The sequence below is a fragment of the Octopus bimaculoides genome, chromosome 4 (assembly GCF_001194135.2).
Source record: "Octopus bimaculoides isolate UCB-OBI-ISO-001 chromosome 4, ASM119413v2, whole genome shotgun sequence".
In the NCBI taxonomy this organism is placed as follows: domain Eukaryota; kingdom Metazoa; phylum Mollusca; class Cephalopoda; order Octopoda; family Octopodidae; genus Octopus; species Octopus bimaculoides.
In genome coordinates this window covers 145,425,744-145,433,438 of record NC_068984.1, presented here as the reverse complement: position 1 = coordinate 145,433,438, position 7,695 = coordinate 145,425,744, and the positions used below count along the sequence as shown (strand labels likewise).

Here is a 7,695-nt window from a genome sequence, read left to right as displayed (position 1 = left end):
TGATTGAAACCAGTACTGAAATATTTTTTATACAATTAAATTATTTTAGCATTTTCTACCTTGACTCATATATATATATATCAACTTGTGTGTTCCTTTTCAACCTTCTATATATATATATATATATATATATATATATATATATTGTGGTCTTGATGAGGTAGAAAGTTGGAGTATTTCCAGTGCAGCACTCAACCCATGCCCAAGAGTATCTACACTCTTGAATTGGAGTCTCGAGGAAGACCGAAATCCTGTTGGTGTAGAAAATCCAGGTACCACACTGGTAAACCCAGTGTGTGGGTTTAGCAATGAGTAAAATATAATCCAAATTAGATGACAAAGAAAGAGCTGAACACATCTTTAATGACCAGTTACAATTGTTTCAGCACCAGCCTGTTTGTAATGCTATTGCATGCAAAATTACAGGTGAAATGTTAGGTAATATATGTGTGGTTTTATACGTTAGAGCAGTACTTCATCACACTTGCACCAAAAACTGTTTTTTCACATTGTAAGCACAATTCTACGTGTTTTGTGCTGACATGTTGACTGTCAGTTGAAAGAATACTCAATATCAGAACAAAGATAAATGCTGTATTTATTTTGGTGGAATCGGTCTCTTGCTTGTCAGCATTATCATGTTTCTTGTTTTTTCGTCTTTCTTTTTCCTCAATTTTTTTCTTCCATCCCCCTTACACCCATTATCATATTTCCTCTCCACCACCATCACCATACCCTGTGACAAGAAAACTATATATAGATATGCAAACACCATCAATTCTAAGTCATGAATTGCTTGAATATCCTGCGCATCCACCGATGAAATTCAGAGTAACAAAAGATGAAATTGACCCAAATAAAATAGAAATATATATATATATGTATATATATATATATATATATATATATATATATATATATATATACAGAGAGAGAGAGAGAGAGAGAGATTAATATAGATAGATAGATGCATGAAGCTTGCTTCCCAACCACATGGCTCTGGGCTCATTCCCAATGTGTGGCATGTAGGACAAGTGTGTTCTACTATAGGATTAGGCTGACCAAAGCCTTGTGAGTGGATTTGGTAGATGGAAACTGAAAGAATCCTGTCATATGTGTGTGTGTTTCTTCTGTGTTTGTCCTCCACCACCGCTTGACAACTGGTGTTGGTTTGTTTACATCCTCATAAACTAGCAGTTCAGCACCGGAGACTGATAGAATAAGTACAAGCTTTAAGAAAATGTCCTGGGGTTGATTCTTTCAACTAGAAATTCTTCAAGACGGTGCCCCAGCATGGCCGCAGTCTAAAAACTGAAACAAATAAAAGATAGAAGATAAAAATGAGAATCTAGGCACATGAATGCGTAGGGTGCCAGAACTGGCTAGGCACAATAAGATGGGGTTCACAGGAAGAAAAGGAGAGAGAGAGAGAGGACGACATTAGAATCTATTAATTGAATATAATTGACAAAAGCATTTTTCCTTCTCGTAGATATGGAGAAGAATATGCTCACAGGCATAGAGAGAGGGAGAGAATGAAAGAAACATAAGCCTGTTGATGTCAAAAAAGCCATGCCGAATAGGCGGCACCGAAACAGCTATGCCAAAATGTCTCAAACCTTGTAGATGTCCCCTCATTGGCCGTGAGGTTTCTCTCCAAGATGTGTTAGTCAAAGGTTTATAAGCAATACACAGAAGCAAAGAGAAGCCAACAGACCTCTTTTCTGAGTGGTTTTGCTCCAATTCCTTATGGAATGAGAAAACATGGGGGCCACACCCATTGTTGAATCACAACTGTTAAAAATATTTGTACTGTTGTTGAATGTGATGGGGACAAGCTCCTCCAGTCTATTGAAACGTTCATATCACCACCACCACCACCACCAATACCACCACCACCACCACCACCACCATCACCACCACCACCACCACCATCATCATGATATTGGTTGTGGGAGATGTTGGAAGTTTTGATGGTGATGAAGTTAGTAGTGGTGGTTGGGGGATGGGCCAGTGGTGGTGGTGATAGCAATTTTAACTAGTGAGAGTAATGGTGGAAGGGATAATGTTGTTGTGGTGGTGGTGGTGGTAATAATAATAGTGCTGTCTGTATCACTTACTGGTGGTGGGGGTAATAACAGAAGTTGGGTGGTACCAGTACTTATTATAGCAGTTGTAGTACTTTTATTTGTAACAACAGCAGCAGCATTTTTTAGAATTTTATTTGAAGAAATCCTCTTTCCATTCAAAGTTTGGGACATTAATTCAAGACATTCGTATGATACTTAATCCAACAATTATATATCTGTAATCCAATAACATGCTCTCCCTCTCTCTCTCCCTCTCTTTTGTATGTGTGTGTGTGTGCATGTGTGTGTTGTGTGTGTGTGTGTGTAGATTTGGTGAAACAAATTGGAACATAGTTCTCAGGGAGATTCAGCATGACACACAAAATGACAAGGCTGGGCCTTTGAAATACGGGTACCACTCGTTTTTGCCAGCTGAGTCGACTGGAGAAATGTGAAATAAAGTGTCTTGCTCAAGGACACAACGTGTCGCCGGGAATCGAACTCATCACCAGGAATTGAATTCACAACCTTGCAACCATGATGTGAATACCCGAACCATTAAACCATCAAGTGTTAGAAGAAATGGTAAAAAGAGAGAACATCATTGATATTTGAAAACTTTTTAAAGTGTTCTTGTCTTTTGGTTTCTTCTTCTTCTAATGTCTGATTCTTAACATCCATCAAATTATATTCTTTCGACAAAATATCACAAAAACCCTTTTACTTTCGTTTTTCTATTGAAGAAAGCCAAATATTGTGGTTTATAACATTATGTTAAAAATAGAGCTCTTATATCTATGGCTATTTCTTTTGTGCATAAGCACATTTTAGCCATATTATGCATGTGTGTGTGTGTGTATGGGTGTGTATGCGTTTGTGTGTCTGTATGTGTAAGTTTAATGCACTTGGTACCACAATACCAGATGGAACACTATAGACATTTCAAGAATAAAAATTTTACTTTCGGTTTTGAAAAGTTCAGTGACTTGCTGTCTTTCTCTCTCTCTCTCTCTCTCTCTCTCGCACGCACGCACGCACGCACACACACACACACACACACACACACACACACACACACACACACACACACACACACACACATGCTTGTCTTCAACTGAATGGACATTCCTTCAATTGTTAAATACAAACTGTTTATATATACCCTGCCAATCATACTGTTCAATAACTGCAGTATAGAGTGATGCATTATATACATATGTATGTATGTATACAAATGGATACATATATATACACACATGTACATTTATATGTGTGTGTGTGTGTGAGCCAATGGTATGCATTCATCAAAATTCTTCATTTCAATGTTGGTGACTTCTCTGTGTAAAATATTTTACAAGCAAACATCACTGTTCAAAAACCAACAGAATATTCTTTTTTTTTTTTCAATTTTTTGTTTTGCTTTTTGTTTTTCATTTTTTCGTTTCCTGTAAAAATATCTTTTACTTAAAAAACAATTTCTATTCCTACCGATTCCCTGAATAGCCTTTTATTGAATTGGTAGCACCTAGAATGGCCGTGACTTCAATAACTTATTAAAATATTGAGTCATGTATTTTCCTGCTTGGCATCTAAAGAAGAGAGCTTTTAGAATTTTTCAAACTTTCCTGGCATTCATCCAATGTGATGGCTATTGAATGATGTAGAAAGTTCTTTCACTCAATTCTTCTTGTCTTTGATTAATGTTTGCTGGAAGCAATAATAATTATAACGGAGTATGCCACAGGCTGCTCTCCTATTGGAAACGCCAATTTCCTGTTGACATAGGCAGCAGTTTTTAAAGATTTCACACAAACTTTAAACTGTTATTTCTGCCATTGAATATGGAAGCAAGATTCTATAAGTGTTGCTCAGCTTCTTCCTTCGTCCCGCTCCATCCCGCTCCATCCCTCTCTGACCACCACTGCAGGTATCTTAGCAACCCCGTATCTTCTTCTCTTCCTTCGCATAGCTGTCATCATCATCTTAAATATACTCTGACTGTAATAATTTCATCTTTTGCACAAATTTTTTTCTTCTTGTGGTTATAGATGCAAGCATAGGTATGTGGTTAAGAAACCTGCTTTGCAACCATCTGGTTCTGGTTTCAGTCCCACTGTATAGCACCTTAGGCAAATGTCTTCTACTATAGCCCTGGGCCAAGCTATGTCTTGTTAGTGAATTTGGTAGATGAAAATTGTGTGGAAGCTTGTGTTTTATTTTGTACATATATACATATATATCATCATCATCCATTGTTCTAAATCCGGGTTTTGTCCCCATTAATAGGGGTGGCTAGATCTACCTCAATGCCGTAGCAACCGAGGTTGGCAGGTGCAGCCCACCCCAACTTTTGGGCTGGCTGGTGCTCATTCTCCCTTGTTATCATCAGGCTGTTTTGGAGCTGGATTTTCTACAGGTGAACAGAAAAACGTACATTGAATGCACAAATGGACGGAAAGCAGACACAGAAGGTCCCTAATTCTTCATCAGATGGTGTTACTAAGTTTCACACCATTAATGATAAAACTGAGATGCTTCTCATGCTGGCGGTGCCTGAGAAAATTGCAGAGAATATTGGACTGTGGCCAGCCTTTCTTTCTCTTCCTTTTTTTACACTGTCGCGTAGCTGACCGGTCGTAAATTCTCTAATCTCCACCAGCACTCATCTTGTTGTTTGTTGTCTTTCTGATCCTTTAGGATTGTTCTCTAAGTGTTACCCACCAACTGTGTCTTTTGAGCCCAGAGGTTATATTTTGCTCGTTTCTTATTTATTTCATCTTTGTCCTTCATCCATCGTCTTAAATTACATTTATTCACTTTCGTATGTCTACTTCTGTATCGCCTGGATTCCATGTATTGTTTGTTCTCGGTCTTATATTCTCCATAACTTTCGCAGCCACAGCCAGCACGGAAAGTGTCTCAGTCTTATCATTAATGGTGCGAAACCAAGTAATACCATCTGGTTGATAACTGATGACGAGTCATGCACCTTCTGTGTCTGTTTTCCATCAGTTTCTGCACTCAATGAATGTTTTTCCATTCGTCTGTGCATTCATTATATGTTTTTTACTTTTTGTTTGTGCAATTTTTTTCACTTATCATCATCATCCGTTTTCCATGCTGGCATGGATGGGTTGGACGGTTTGACTGAGGCCTGGAAAGCTGCACCATGCTCCAAGGTTTCTACAGCTGGATGCCCTTCCTAACGCCAGCCACTCCGAGAGTATAGTGGGTGCCTTTACGTGCCACCGGCACGGCAGTCGGTCAGGCGGCACTGGCATTGGCCACGTTCAGATGGTGCTTTTTGTGTGCCACCAGCACAGGAGCCAGTCATGCAGGCCTAGCATTGATTACATTTGGATAGTACTTTTTACGTGTCACTGGCACAGGGTCCAGTCAGGGAGTACTGGCATTGGCCATGTTTGGATGATGCTTTTTATGTGTGCCACCGGTACAGGAGCCAGTCAGGTGGACCTGGCATCGACCACATTCAGATGGTGCTTTTTACGTGCCACTGGCACGGGAGCCAGTAAGGGGTCACTGGCCACAGCTACAATATTGGTTTTACTTGACTCAGCAGCTCTTCTCAAGCATATCATAATCATCCAACACATCAGGGGTACTCTTAACTGGGCCAGACATGCAAGGCTGCGATCTCAATTTAGTTGCCGGGTCTTCTCAATCACAGCATATCTCCAAAGGTCTCGGTCTCCTGCCATTGCCTCTGTGAGGCCCAATGTTCAAAGGTCATGCTTCACTACCTCATCCCATGTCTTCCTGAGTCTACCTCTTCCACAGGTTCCTTCCACACACACACACATTCTCATCCATGTGTGTGGTTTTGTGTCAGTGCCTGTCTCTCATTGCCGCTTGACAACCAGTGTTTATGTCCCTGTAACTTAGCAGTTCAGCAAAGGGACTGATAGGATAAGTACCAGGCTGAGATCAATTTGCATGGCTAAAAATTCTTCAAGGCAGTGCCCCAGCATGGCCACAGTCTTGTGACTGAAACAAATAAAAGACAGAAGATAATTCATGCCTCCCGAACACCCCATTTTTATGTTTACTTACTTCAGTGCTTCCCTCTGGTGGAAATTTTATCAATTAATCAGTTGTTTAAAATCCTCTGTAAAAAAAATTTAAAAAAAGCAAAGAAACAAACCGAAAAAAAAACATTATCTAAACCTTTGCTTCATTAAAAAAAGTAAAATAAAAACATTAAAAAAAAAAAATCAATCAAGTGGGATTTTAAAAATTATTTTTAATGTTTTTTTTCTGTTTTGTATTTTTGCAAATATTAATTGCCACAAGTGTAATAGTGCTATCTGATCTGAAATGCTACTTGTGTGTGTGTATGTCTTTCTTTCTCTCTCTCTCTCTCTCTCTCAAATATCATTTTAATCCCACCAAAGGTTCGAGTCATTAAGCCGATTGTCTTCCACAATTTTCTCTCCACTTGCAGAAACCCATTAAATTCTTTCTCTCTCTTCATTATTGAATCAATCAAACATTTTCATTTATTTATTGGTATTCTTCATTTTTAGAAATTCTTATATTTTTTATATTTTTCTATATTCTTGTATATTTTTATTCAGGTTTTTTTTTGTATTATATTTTAAATTCTTATATTTTTACATTTTTTATTTACATGTGTTTATATTCTTAGATTTCTTTAACTTTCTTCTTTTTAATCATATATTCTTATATTCCTATGTTTTATATTCTTATATTGCAGTATTCTTATGTTTTTTTTTATATATTATCTTTATTGATGTTTTCACTCTCAAATCTGACCATATTATCTCATGTAAACAAATAGTTTGTTTTTTCTTCTTCTTTTTTCCCCAAGAAGAAATTTTCTCCAGAGTGAAACAAAATTCTTGTCATCAGTTAACTTGTTTGTTTCTAGATATTTTATATCTCAATATCTCTTGAGGGGTTTTGTTGTGTGTGTGTGTGTGTGTGTGTGTGTGTGCGCGCAAATCTTTCATTTATTGAAGAAATAATGTTAGTACAAACTTTTGATTTAAATTATTTTTTTGATGTTTTTATTATTATTTTTTTTCCTACTGTCTGCAAGCGACATAATTATCCAACATTTAGCTATTAATGTAGTGTAAAGCTGTCATTTTCTTCATTATCATCTTCATCATCAGCAGCATAATCATCATCTTCATCCTCATTCAAAAAAAAAAAAAAGAACTCAAACTGAAACCTGTGTGGTGATGATGGCTAATACAAAAAAAAAAAAATCAATTGTTATTTTCACTGTAAAAGTCTGTAAATGATTCTTGGTTTATATGCCATTAATTTAACATACATACCTCTATGCTCTGTAGCTTGATGGTCATGCTCTCCCTCTCTCACACACATAGAGTCTCTTTTTCTCTCTATCTCTCTTTCACTCTGTAATTCTTAGGCACAAGTTCAGTCCTCACCATACCCTGGTTGTCTCTTCAAAGCAAGGCCAAATGGCACAGCGCCTTTCTAAAGTGAGGAACTTTCAATGTCAAACCATTGGTTTTCTAGTATAATCACGTCAAGTTGATTGTGATGACATATTATATTCACTTGACTAAGTTGGAATGCAGTATCTGTAGTATATTTATGTGTGTGTGTGTGTGTG

The 7,695-nt window shown here is 37.5% G+C and overlaps 1 protein-coding gene across 1 annotated transcript in view; it reads left to right on the top strand.

The window, feature by feature from the left end:
- The window catches only part of LOC106878759 (procollagen galactosyltransferase 1), a 125,638-nt gene that overhangs the window by 97,790 nt on the left and 20,153 nt on the right, over nucleotides 1-7,695 (top strand). The gene's annotated exons all lie outside the window — the stretch shown is intronic.